The 14,314-nt window shown below is 37.8% G+C and overlaps 1 long non-coding RNA gene across 1 annotated transcript in view; it reads left to right on the forward strand.

The window, feature by feature from the left end:
* LOC147355176 (uncharacterized) overlaps positions 1 to 13,207 on the forward strand; it is a 75,303-nt gene extending 62,096 nt beyond the window's left edge. The window contains exon 3 of the long non-coding RNA XR_015143950.1: positions 10,991 to 13,207. This is a non-coding gene — a long non-coding RNA (uncharacterized LOC147355176). The remainder of the gene's footprint in view (positions 1 to 10,990) is intronic.
* The last annotated feature ends 1,107 nt before the right edge of the window (positions 13,208 to 14,314 follow it).

Below are 14,314 nucleotides of genomic sequence, written 5' to 3' on the forward strand. Positions count from 1 at the left end.
CCTACCTGAAGAGTGTGTCCTTGAACAGAAGGAGAAATAGGATTTCTCATATTCATTCAACCAAAAACCAAAATACAAAAACACACTGCAACAAAACAACAAAATCCTTTAGGACTACATCTTCCGTAGCCTTTTGCAATAATTTTCATGGTATCTCCAACTAAAATGTCATGCCAGCTTATATGGCTGGTGTTGAAAGATGCTTCTTTTAAGACACTACATTAAAAGGGAGGAAATTTGGGGGCTCTGCTCCTCCCCCTTCAATGATCGCCAACTAATTAGCTGCTTGTCACCTTGAGTAGGTTGCTAAATCTTTTAGATCTTCACAAGTTCTTGCTAGTTGATCTTTGAGGTCTTTTTCAACTTTAGGGTCAATAATTTTCTGTTCATTTTGTGGGTCATTTTTTTGTAGTGTACATTCAGTGGTACACAAAAAGTCACTGCTTCTCTTTCAATATCTTCTGTGTATACACACTTGGTAGATTTAAAATTAGTTCACCATTTACTTTATATAAAAATGCTATATTAATCAATTATTTGAAAAATGTAAGTAGTATTTTTGTAATGTTCCTTAGTCACCACTTTTAACTTTTATTCATGTAAATTTGGATTTTTAACAATGAGGTCCACAAAAAACGAGTTATTCTGGCATATGCCTTAAGGTAAGATGAAGCTCTTAAACATAATCTTTATGTTTTGGACCCAATTGCAAAAATATTAATAAGTGATTAACTAGTTAACATGGTTACAGGGACTGCTAAGTGGGTTGTTTAGTTACAATTATACAGGACTATATCCCATCACTTCCCTGGTCACCCTACTTGTAATGGTACACCCTTTATTGCCCTGGTATAACATATGATGATGTGACATTTTATGGTATACATATTTATCTACTTATTGCTTATGCAAGCTCCACAGGACAGGAACTTTGTCTTATTCTCTGCATGCTTACACTCTAAGCTCTAGAAAAACTAGAAAGATTCTTTAGAAGGATGTAGTAGTTCCTCAATAAATGACCTGGGAAGCATGGCTTGTAGTCCAAAGTTCTACTTGGAGAACTCAAGCAAGCTACTTAACTTCTTTAGGCTAGAGAGTATGAAGTGGAGATAATAATACCCGAAGGTTTATACCAACTAATATTGTATTGAATTCTCTGTGCCAGGCCCTGTTTGAATAACTGAGGCTCCAAAAGCAAAATGGAGATGAGGGCCCTACCTTAAAGGTGCTTCCAGTGAAGAGGAAATAACAAATTATTAAGAAATTCCTGTATTATTGAGGTAGCATGTTCAGTTCAGTTCAGTCGCTCAGTCGTTTCTGACTCTTTGCAACGCCATGAACCGCAGCACACCAGGCCTCCCTGTCCATCACTAACTACCGGAGTCCACCCAAAACCAATGTCCATTGAGTCGGTGATGTCATACAACCATCTCATGCTATGTCGTCCCCTTCGCTTCCTGCCCTCAATCTTTCCCAGCATCAGGGTCTTTTCAAATGAATCAACTCTTCACATCACGTGGCCAAAGTATTGGAGTTTCAGCTTCAACACCAGTCCTTCCAACGAACACCAGGATTGCTCTCCTTTAGGATGGACTGGTTGGATCTCCTTGCAGTTCAAGGGACTCTCAAGAGTCTTCTCCAACACCACAGTTCAAAAGCATCAATTCTTTGGCACTCAACTTTCTTTATAGTCCAATTCTCACATCCATACATGACCACTGGAAAAACCACAGCCTTGACTAGACAGACCTTTGTTGACAAAGTAATGTCTCTGCTTTTGAATATGCTATCTAGGTTGGTCATAACTTTCCTTCCAAGGAGTAAGCATCTTTTAATTTCATGGCTGCAATCACCATCTGCAGTGATTTTGGAGCCCAGAAAAATAAAGTCTGACACTGTTTCCACTGTTGCCCCATCTATTTGCCATGAAGTGATGGGACCAGATGCCGTGATCTTAGTTTTCTGAATGTTGAATTTAACTTTTTCACTCTCCTCTTTCACTTTCATCAAGAGGCTCTTTAGTTCCTCTTCACTTTCTGCCATAAGGGTGGTATCATCTGCATATCTGAGGTTATTGATATTTTACCCAGAAATCTTGATTCTAGCTTGTGGTTCTTCCAGCCCAGCATTTCTCATGAGGTATTCTGCATATAAGTTAAATACTCAGGGTGACAATATACAGCATTGATGTACCTTTTCCTATTTGGAACCAGTCTGTTGTTCCATGTCCAGTTCTAATTTTTGCTTCCTGACCTGCATTCAGGTTTCTCAAGAGGCAGGTCAGGTGGTCTGGTATACCCATCTCTTTCAGAATTTTCCACAGTTTATTGTAGTCCACTCAGTCAAAGGCTTTGGCATAGTCAATAAAGCAAAAATAGATGTTTTTCTGGAACTCTCTTGCTTTTTCCATGATCCAGCGGATGTTGGCAATTTGATCTCTGGTTCCTCTGCCTTTTCTAGAACCAGCTTGAACATCTGAAAGTTCACAGTTCACATATTGCTGAAGCCTGGCTTGGAGAATTTTGAGCATTACTTTACTAGCGTGTGAGATGAGTGCAATTGTGCAGTAGTTTGAGCATTCTTTGGCTTTGCCTTTCTTTGGGATTGGAGTGAAAACTGACCTTTTCGAGTCCTGTGGCCACTGCTGAGTTTTCCAAATTTGCTGGCATATTGAGTGCAGCACTTTCACAGCATCATCTTCCAGGATTTGAAATAGTTCAACTGGAATTCCATCACCTCCACTAGCTTTGTTCATAGTGATGCTTCCTAAGGCCCACTTAACTTCAGATTCCAGGATGTCTGGCTCTAGGTGAGTGTCAGTGATCACACCATTGTGATTATCTGGGTCGTGAAGATCTTTTTTGTACAGTTTTTCTGTGTATTCTTGCCACCTCTTTTTAATAGCTTCTGATTCTGTTAGGTCCCTACCATTTCTGTTCTTTACTGTGCCCATCTTTGCATGAAATGTTCCCTTTGTATCTCTAATTTTCTTGAAGAGATCTCTAGTCTTTCCCATCCTATTGTTTTCCTCTATTTCTTTGCATTGATCTCTGAGGAAGGCTTTCTTATCTCTCCTTGCTATTCTTTGGAACTCTGCATTGAAATGGCTATTTATTTCCTTTTCTCCGTTGCTTTTCTCTTCTCTTCTTTTGCAGCTATGTGTAAGGCCTCCTCAGACAGCCATTTTGCTTTTTTGCATTTCTTTTCCTTGGGGATGGTCTTGATCCCTGTCTCCTGTAGAACGTCACGAACCTCCATCCATAGTTCATCAGGCAGTCTGTCTATCAGACCTAGTCCCTTAAATCTGTTTCTCACTTCCACTCTATAGTCATAAGGGGTTTGATTTAGGTCATACCTGAGTGGTCTAGTGGTTTTCACCACTTTCTTCAATTTCAGTCTGAATTTGGCAATAAGGAGTTCATGATCTGAGCCACAGTCAGCTCCCAGTCTTGTTTTGCTGACTGTATAGAGCTTCTCCATCTTTGGCTGCAAATAATATAATCAATCTGATTTCGGTGTTGACCATCTAGTGATGTCCATGTGTAGAGTCTTCTCTTGGGTTGTTGGAAGAGGATGTTTGCTATGACCAGTGCGTTCTTTTGGAAGAACTCTATTAGCCTTTGCCCTGCTTCATTCCATACTCCAAGGCCAAATTTGCCTGTTACTCCAGGTGTTTCTTGACTTCCCATTTTTGCATTGTAGTCCCCTATAATGAAAAGGACATCTATTTTGGATGTTAGTTCTAGAAGATCTTGTAGGTCTTCATGGAACCTTTCAACTTCAGCTTCAGCATTACTGGTCAGGGCATAGACTTGGATTACCATCATGTTGAATGGTTTGCCTTGGAAACGAACAGCGATCATTCAATAAAGGAGTGCCATTTAAAAAAAGATGGCAAATACGTGGGGAAACAATGGTAGAGTGACAGACTTTATTTTTGTTTTTTAGTTCCAAAATCACTGCAGATTTGGCTGCAGCCATGAAATTAAAAGACATTTGCTCCTTGGAAGAAAATCTATGACCAATCTTGACAGCATATCAAAAAGCAGAGACATTATTTTGCCAACAGAAGTCCATCTAGTCAAAGCTATGGATTTTCCAGTATTCATGTATGGATCTGAGAGTTGGACTATAAAGAAAGCTGAGTAGTGAAGAACTGATGCTTTTAACTGTGGTGTTGGAGAAGATGCTTATGAGTCCCTTAGATAACAAGGAGATCCCACCAGTCCATCCTAAAGGAAATTAGTCGTGACTATTCATTGGAAGGACTGATGCTGAAGCTGAAACTCCAATACTTTGGCCAATGATTTGAAGAACTGACTCAATTGGAAAAGGCCATAATGCTCGGATTGAAGGTGGAAGGAGAAGCGGGTGACAGAGGATGAGATGGCTGGATGGCATAACCGCCTCTATGGACATGAGTTTGAGTAAGCTCCAGGAGTTGGTGATGAACAGGGAGGCCTGGTTTACTGCACTCCATGGGGTCTCAAAGAGTTGGACATGACTGAGCAACTGAACTGAACTGAAAATGCATAAACATGCATCAAGTGCTCTGATCTTAGGTTTTCACCTTGATTTTATACACACACATAAACATATACACATGCATACACATTTGTACATATTTACACATTTATATAAAGAGAGAGATATTATAGTGTACATGAGTGGCTTATTCTTTGTAACTGCTATGTAGTGTTGCATTTTATGTATATAGTTCAACTTTTATCCAAACGTCTCTGTTGATGTGCTTTCATGGTTTGGCTTGTAAATGATTGACAATATGCATATTTTTGTGGATATATTACTTTTGTGGTTACATATTTTTCATTGATATACTCAAACGAAATTGTGACATCATAACTTGGGTATACTTTAGCTTTAAGAGAAAAATACTAGACTTCTCAATAGTACATATACCATTTTTAAACTGGAACCAGCAATGAGACAGTTTTAGTTGTACAACACTCTTGCCAAAACATGACTTTAGCACTTCTGGAGGGTGAGTAATAGCATTTTACTGTATTTTTAATTTGCATTTCTTCATTTGTTTTCTACTATTACTCTGAATTACTAGTTTAAAAAACACATACAATTATTACTATGCAGTTTTGTCAGTTAGCAGTCCAGCATGATTCAACTGGGCTTAAATAAAGACATCAGCTGTATTCCTTTCGCGGGTATCCAGGGGAAAATCTGTTTCTGTCTCTCTGCCTTTTCTGGATTCTAAAGGTTTCTGAGATTTTTCACTTATAGCCCTTTCCTTCCTCTTCAAAGTCAGCAACTTTGCAACTCCGACCAGTCTTCTGTAGTCACATCTCTTGCTCACTTGCTCACCATAACCATCTTGAAGTTTTGGGTTTCCTTCTGGGTTCATGTACCTTCAGCCTTTGTATTAATATGTTTTGCTTATATATTATAATATATATGTTGTTTAATTATGTATATATATTATTTTTGCTTATCTATACTTTGTATGTATTATATATACAAAATATATATTTTGCTCATAATAACAAAGTATAAATATACTTTTCTTAATATTTCTTCTGCTACAGATCTTGGTGATGAATTGCCTGAGCTTTTGTTTACATACAAATTTATTTATTTTACTTTAATTTTTGAGGAATATTTTTACTGGCTGTAGCATTTGAGGTTAGTAATTTATCTTTCGTTCTTTTGACATTTTAACACTAATATTCCACTTTTGTAGGCTTTCCCTGAAAATTAGTTTTCACTCATAATTACTCTTTGAGGTTATTGTTTCTTTTTGCTCTTTTTTTTCTTTTTCTTTTTCATTTTCAGTAGGCTTTAGCAATTTGATTGTCATATCCATGCGGTTTGCTTTCTTTGTAATTATCCTGTTTGAATTTTGCAGAAATTCTGGATTCATAGATTGACAAAATATCTTCCGTCAGTTTTGAAAAATTATCCACATATATTTCTTCAAATATTTTTTCCATCCCATCTTCATTGTTTTTGTCTTCTGGAATTCCAATTATATATAGGTTAGACTATTCGACTGAATCCTACTTCGTATTTCTTAGGTTTAGTTCTTTCCAGCTTTTTCTATGTCTCACTTGAAATATATTATTACACTCTGTTGTATGTTTACTAATTCAGTTTTATCTTTTATTTAGTTTCTCTTTAAACCTCTCCATTGAGGTCTTAATTTTAGATTCTGGATTTTTCAGTTGTAGGATATCCATTTGTTTCTGTTTTTTAATGTACATTTCAATTCTTTTTTGAAATTCTATTTTCATCTCTTTTGTGTATCTTTTTTCTATTTTAAAAATATGTTAGTTATAATCATTTTAAAGCATTTGACTTTTAAATACATTTGCTGGATTATCCATGAAGCTGCCTCTGTTTTCTATTTTTCTCTTAATTAACAGTCACATTTTCCCAGCTCTCCCCATTTTCACAAATTTTTGTTAAAATACAAGAACTATGGAACTTCAGGTAATACACAATTTATTTCTTAGACCAGTTCTTTTCCCATCAAATCCTCTCTCTGTGTCTTTCCTGTATTATTGAAATGATGGGGTACAGATGATAAAATATTCACTGATTTAAATGAATAATCTCAGAATTAGAAGGGTATAAAATCTGTATCTCTGTCAATGTTAGAGTCATATGGCTGTTTGAAAACATTTGAATAAAATCAGGAAAAGAACTTCAAAACTCTAATCAATGAGGATAGGAATAAAATTGAGACATTTGGAATAATAAAATAGTAGACACCCAGGAAGGAACTTATGATAAGAGCCATTGTATATGTGGGAACAGCCTTAGTGAGTTACCTTAGTAAGCTACAAAAATGTAGTCAACACCTGTGCAGCAGAAGCACAAATCTAAGCCTTGGATCTCATAGTTCTCATACTTCCCAGAAAGTCACTTAGTTGTGTCTGACTCTTTGTGACCCCGTGGAGTGTAGCCTGCCAAGCTCCTTTGTCCATGGAATTCTTCAGGCCAGAATACTGGAGTGGGTTGTCATTTTCTTCTCCAGAGGATCTTCCCAACCCAGGGATTGAACCCAGGTCTCCCACATTGCAAATGGATTCTTTACCATCAGGGATATAATAATCATGTCAGATGTCTCAAGGTTTTTTTTTTTTCACTAATAATTTTTTTTTTAATTTACAATATTATGTTTAATTTCTGCTGTACAGCAAAGTGACTCAGTCATACACATATGTGCTTAAAGAATGCTTGAAAACTTTTCACACTTCTCTTGTCTTGCAAGCTTATTTTCTTTGTCAAGTCATTGATACATGTCTTGTTTTCTTAGTCATTTAATGTCTTAGTTTTATTATCTGTAAAGTCAGAGAAATTAAACTATAAAGGTTTTAAGTCTTTGGTTTAGAGACTATGTTATTTCTAATAATGTGTCAAAATAGATATTTGATACAGTTCAGTTCAGTTCAGTCGCTCATTTGTGTCCGACTCTTTGAGACCCCATGAAGTGCAGTACGCCAGGCCTTCCTGTCCATCACCAACTCCCGGAGTTCACTCAGACTCACATCCATGGAGTCGGTGATGCCATCCAGCCATCTCATCCTCTGTTGTCCCCTTTTCCTCCTGCCCCCAATCCCTCCCAGTATCAGAGTCTTTTCCAATGAATCAACTCTTCGCATGAGGTGGCCAAAGTACTGGAGTTTCAGCTTTAGCATCATTCCTTCCAAAGAACACCCAGGGCTGATCTCCTTCAGAATGGACTGGTTGGATCTCCTTGCAGTCCAAGGGACTCTCAAGAGTCTTCTCCAACATCACAGTTCAAAAGCATCAATTCTTTGGCGCTCAGCCTTCTTCACAGTCCAACTCTCACATCCATACATGACCACAGGAAAAACCATAGCCTTACTAGACGGACCTTTGTTGGCAAAGTAATGTCTCTGCTTTTGAATGTGCTATCTAGGTTGGTCATAACTTTCCTTCCAAGGAGTAAGAGTCTTAATTTCATGGCTGCAGTCACCATCTGCAGTCATATTTAAATCTAAAATCACCTACAGCTTACTCCACTTGGTAACCCTTATTAGAATACTATCCTTGATAATTAGTTGGTGTCCAAAGGCTAGTGGTGTAGCATTCTAAGGATAAATCCCATTTTTATGGCAGCAGATTATATTCTAGGTAAGTATGGCTTTTCATTACTCTGAGAGTTTTGATATTCTAGAACATGCACCTAAAATAAAAAACTGAATGCCAGGATGCTTTTAGTCTGAATACTTGAAATACTGTATTTCTAACTTTTGAGTTGATGCAACACCCACTAAATATGCTTTCTTACTTTTAAGCTATACTTCCCTGACACAAATTACTTGACACACTGCTGTTTCATTTCTTCTTAAATAATTCATGGCTGTCACTCAGCCTTAAGACCATTAACTAACTGTACAAGTGTTCTTGTAATAGCTACTATTTGCATTCCATTAAAATGAGTTATAAAGAAAGATCACCTATATCTCCTTTCCCCTTGAGTTTGACAACAAGTTGGCTCTTTGAAGCAAGTTTGACATTGATGCTTCTTGCAGTCTGGGTCAGCTGAGAGTAGCAAATCTCTATAATTTTCATGTGACAATCACAAAATTTATTAACTTATACACATTACAGGTTTTGTTCCTCTCTAATGGTGTGAATTTTGTCTTTGTGCCTTTGGCTCTTTATTCTACTACCCTCCTGTTGTCCCCTAAGAGAAGGTCTGTTCTTGCCAGCCTAAGTCTCAGACTTTTCGTGATAGAATGTAGAAAAGGTAAGCAGGGTAAGATAAGCTCAAAGAAATAACTTGAAAGACTATAGTAGTATTATTTGCTGAGATATTTTCATAGGCCTGCCTTTATTGCAGAGAAAGAAAATAGAAAACAAAGAACAAGAGAAAGTAAAGTTTTGTTCATTCAAAACATAGAATAAAGTGAACCAAAAAGAAATAGCACGCACCCCAAAAAAGCAACAAAAATTTAGAAATTTTTAACTTCATTATGCCGACAAAAGTCCGTTTAGTCAAAGCTATGGTTTTTCCAGTACTCATGTATGGATGTGAGGGTTGGACCATAAAGAAACTGAGCACCACAGAATTGATGCTTTTGAACTGTGGTGCTGGAAAAGATTCTTCAGAGTCCCTTGGACTGCAAGGAGATCAAACCAGTCCATCCTAAAAGAAATCAGTCCTGAATATTCATTGGAAGGACAGATGCTGAAGCTGAATCTCATGATGCAAAGAACTGACCAATTTGCAAAGACCCTGATGCTGGTAAAGATTGAAGGCAGGAGGAGAAGGGGATGACAGAGGGTGAGATGGTTGGATGGCATCACCGACTCAATGGACATGAGTTTGAGCAAGCTGAGGGAGTTGCTGATGGATAGGGAAGCCTGGTGTGCTGCAGTCCGTGGGGTCGCCAAGAATCAGACACGACTGAGTGACTGCACTGAACTGAAAGTGAAAAAAAAAAAAAAAAAGAACTGAGATGGAGAGTATGAGAAAGTGAGCAGCCCATGTGAAGATTTGAAAGATGTGAGAAAGTTCCAATATGTGTGGAGTGGAAATAGAGAAAAATTGGATTTTAAGAACTTTCATTTGGGGTTATAAATTGTATATTTCTTTAGTATTCCTATATCATCTGATTCAAGGTTTTTAATTAGTTATTGTTGGCAACTTGATAATGTGCTTAACTGGGCCACTGCAATGAGCCAGAACCACACGGGAGTCCTTCTTGGGGCTTCTAAGAATTGAACCCATCATCACTGTTTTCGTGTTGTCACAGTCAGTGGGTGTATTTTTCTTTCTGTCTTCATGTCTCTTGATCTCCGGACAGAATTTGGCAGGATATACCACCCTCACCTTCTGAAACACCATCCTCCTTTGGATCCTCTAACACCATTTTCTTCTAGTTTTCCTTCCAACTCTCTAGTTATTCTTTACGTTTGAGCTCATCCCCTCTCACCAAGCCAGCAAGCCGCCCTCGGGACTCAGAATGACGTCTCTTCTCCGCTGTCCATCCTCTCCTGTGCTGAGCTCTCCTAGTCTTGGGGGTTTAAAGGCCATCTGTAGTTTGATGATCCCCAAAATGATAGCTGTGGTCCAGACTCAGATGACTACATATTTGAAAATTTCCCTGGATGTCAGACTAGGGTCTCAAAATTAGAAATCTAAAATCAGATTTTCTGCTTTTTTAAAGTGTCAACTACTGTATTTTGGCAAATAGCATTACTATTTATTCAGCCCCAAAATCTGTATTCTTGGGGATTGTTCTTCTTTGTGCTTTGATCCCCACGTTCAATCTCCTAAGTCCTGTCAATTCTCTCTCAAATCTGTCTCACACCTGCACATTTCTTTCCGTCGTTCCCAGCAGGATGCTGGTCACTTCTTCATGTCTCTACATCTTCCTCTACTACTTTTATTCAACTCATTCTCCAAAGAATAGTGGAATATTTTTTAAAAACACAAATTGAACTGTATGATATCCTAGTAGAATTTGTCAATGGCTTTTTATTTTCCTTCAGATGAAATCTGAATTTCTAATATTGGCATACAGGGCTCTGAGTGATCCAGGCCATTGTATTAATAGCTTGTCTAATCTCTTATCATTTTCCCTCTTTCCACACTCCATCTACATAAACATTGCTTACTTCTTAAAATGTACTAGCTATTTAGAGCCTTTGAAAATACAGTTTTTGCTCTCAAAAAAGCTTTCAACTATCCTTAGACAACTGTCAAATTACTGAACACAAGTGAAATATCACTTTCTAAAGGAACTTCTTTGATCACTCCTAGTAAAAAGAATACCCCTATATTACTCTTTCAGAAGAATCTGTGTCCTTTATCACAGCTGGGCATTTACAGCTGACTTTTTTGGTTACTACTTGTCCTCTTCAGCTCCAGAAGGGAAGGAAATTTGTTTTACCTACCAAGCATGCTGCTTGGCACAAAGAAATCATTCAATAAATACTAGATAAATGAATAAACCTTTTAAAAATGAATTTATTTCCTTAGGTCTAAAAGATGCTTACTCCTTGGAAGAAAAGTTATGACCAACCTAGACAGCATATTGAAAAGCAGAGACATTACTTTGCCAACAAAGGTCCGTCTAGTCAAGGCTATAGTTTTTCCAGTGGTCATGTATGGATGTGAGAATTGGACTCTGAAGAAAGCTGAGCGCCAAAGAATTGATGCTTTTGAACTATGGTGTTGGAGAAGACTCTTGAGAGTCCTTTGGACTGCAAGGAGATCCAACCAGCCCATTCTGAAGGATATCAGCCCTGGGTGTTCTTTGGAAGGAATGATGCTGAAGCTGAAACTCCAGTATTTTGGCCACCTCATGTGAAGAGTTGACTCAGTGGAAAAGACTCTGATGCTGGGAGGGATTAGGGGCAGGAGGAGAAGGGGACGGCAGAGGATGAGATGGCTGGATGGCATCATTGACTCAATGGACGTGAGTCTGAGTGAACTCTGGGAGTTGGTGATGGACAGGGAGGCCTGGCGTGCTGCGATTCATGGGGTCACAAAGAGTCGGACATGACTGAGCTAGCAACTGAACTGAACTGGCACTGGTGGATATTTCATGTGTCTTCAGCTCACAGCTTTTTAAAATAGATTGTTTCATTAAGAGCACAGTCTTTTTTTAGAACTGATTAATTAATCCTATAACTACTACAACCACTTAAATAGTGTAAACCCTCTTCTAGCCATTGCATGGAGCTCTTTTATATGTTCCATATCATTAACTGCAGTATTATTTCTGTCTCCATTTAATTAAAAATAAAGCTTGGGAAGGTTAAGTTTATAACCTTCTTGAGTTGAATTAGGAAAGCAGAGTTTCATAATGCCGTAAAGTTTCATAGTATTCTGCCTTCTCACCTCGGAGGCAAGCCAGTAGCCACACAATTATCCTGGGGTCATGCCGACTGAAGTCTTTTATTTTTCTTGATGGATTCTCATGGTTTTGGACTGTGAAGCTCATCACTTCCTCCTATGAAAATCTACTTCCAAGGATCAAGAAAATGTTGAACCAATCTCTAGTTTCCAAAATTTTCCACCCTTCATAACATGTGCATAAATGGAGGCTCACTTGCTTATCATTTAACTCTCTTTAATTACCTCTGATTTCCTGAAGGGGAAATATTTTTTAAAGGCTGACTTCTACCACCTACTGTGGTTATTAAAAGCCTAAGTTAATATTCTTACTTCACAATGATTAATGTGTCTAGTGAGCTGCTTGACATGTGTTATTCAACACATTTTTGTTATGTAAAAACATTACTCTCTCATTTAAGAAAATGGAACGGCCAACTTGGAGGGTTTAGTTTTATTGTTTGGCTCCCTGGCATTTTTCTCTCATCTGATGACCAAAACACAGGAACTTAACCTGAAGTGTGTTTAGTTTATCCTGAGTAGGCAGTGGTTAGTCCAGAAGTCCTGGGAGAGAGAGAGAATCTGTGTTAATATTCCCACCTTTTCCTGGGCTAAGTAGCATCTGATTGAATCTAGCAGCTGCCCACTACCACAGTAAGATAAAGTTCGTGATCAAGTAATCGTGAAGAATCCCTGTAAAAACAAGCAAAGTGTACATGTAGCCACTCCAATACATAAATTAAATTAAATTAAAAACATTGTTTAAAAAACTTTTTTCAATTGAAACAAATGTGAAAGTCTACTAAACAGTTTTTATTTTATTATAATTGTTTTGATGTGGACCATTTTTGAAGTCTTTATTGAATTTGTTATAACATTGTGTCTGTTTTATGTTTTGGTGTTTTGGCTGCAAGGCATGCAGGGTCTTATCTCCCTGACCAGGGGAGCCCACATCCCCTGCATTGGAAGGCGAAGTCTTAACTACTGGACTGCCAGGGAAGTCCCATCCACCAAACATTTTTTTAAAAGATGTATAGAACATTCTTTTGGACTCTGTGGGAGAGGGAGAGGGTGGGATGATTTGGGAGAATGGCATTGAAACATGTATAATACCATATAAGAAACAAATCGCCAGTCCAGGTTCGATGCATGATAAAGGATGCTTGGGACTGGTGCACTGGGATGACCCAGAGGGATAGTATGGGGAGGGAGGTGGGAGGAGGGTTCAGGATGGGGAACACATGTACACCCGTGGTGGACTCATGTTGATGTATGGCAAAGCCAATACAATATTGTAAAGTAATTAGCCTCCAATTAAAATAAATAAATGTATATTAAAAAAAAAGAATTTCAACTAAATCCTTAAAATAAGAGTTGGAAACTTCATTTCATCTTGATTTCAATGAGCTCATTTTATCCTTTTTGCGGCAATTTATCATTGATAAAATAGAGACAGGTAATGTTCTTTTTTCAGTTAATCAGATGGGATATTATGAAAATACTTAAACTATTCTCAGTTTCTTAATAGTTTTTATGGATAAGAGTTTAATTTCATTCATATCCTGTATAGTAGCTCATCTCCACAGACAGATCATACCTTCGGTTATTGATCCGTGCACTCTCCTCCACTGCCTTTAGTCTAGGCTTACTCTTTAACTTATTTTTAACCAGTACAGTGCAACACAGGGAAAATGAAACAATGGTTTCCAAGGTGAATACAGAAGAAACCTTGACTCTTCTCCCTAAGACTCCTAGAAAGCTTTCTTTGGGAGAATTTAGTTGATGGTGTGCAACAATTCTTACCACCCTGAAACTGTCATGCTGTGGGGAAGCCCAAGATAGCCATCTAGGAGAGACCACTTAGAATTATAGCTGGCCAGCCCTTAACCCTTCCTGCTATCCTAGTTCTGATCCAGACATTTGAGTGAAGGAGATGATTTGAATTTTTAATGCAGTGCAATCTTCAAATAACTCTAGCCTCACCCTCCACCTGCTTAACTCATGCGAGACCTCTAGTGAGAACCTTTCCTCTAAGCCCAGTCAACCCTCCAAACTATGAAAGATAATAATGCATTGTGGTGTAAGCTTCTACATTTGGGATGGTTTATTATACAAAAATATATACCTTGAACACCTTGATACTAAATGTGAACATGATAATAGTTTTTTAGAAACAACTTGGTGCAAATGGACATGAGAATACAAATAGAGACTGGAAATGTATCTCATCCTGTCTCAAAACACAGTTTGGTATTGAGGTACAGATGGAATATATACAGGTAGTCTGGGGAAGAACAAAGACATAAAATGAAATATTCATTAATAATTCAAAGAAAAAATGTTTTAAAATGCTGTTTCAGGAGTTAGAAATGCTATTGAATTATTCACCTTTCAAGGCTGCCAGAGGAAGGTACATTCTCCCATGCCTTCCCTTTTCTATTTAAGAGTTTATGAGAGGCTATGTGA

This window comes from Bos grunniens, chromosome 17, assembly GCF_055505025.1.
Source record: "Bos grunniens cultivar Pamir isolate PY7600 chromosome 17, Bosgru_T2T1.0, whole genome shotgun sequence".
Lineage (NCBI taxonomy): Eukaryota > Metazoa > Chordata > Mammalia > Artiodactyla > Bovidae > Bos > Bos grunniens.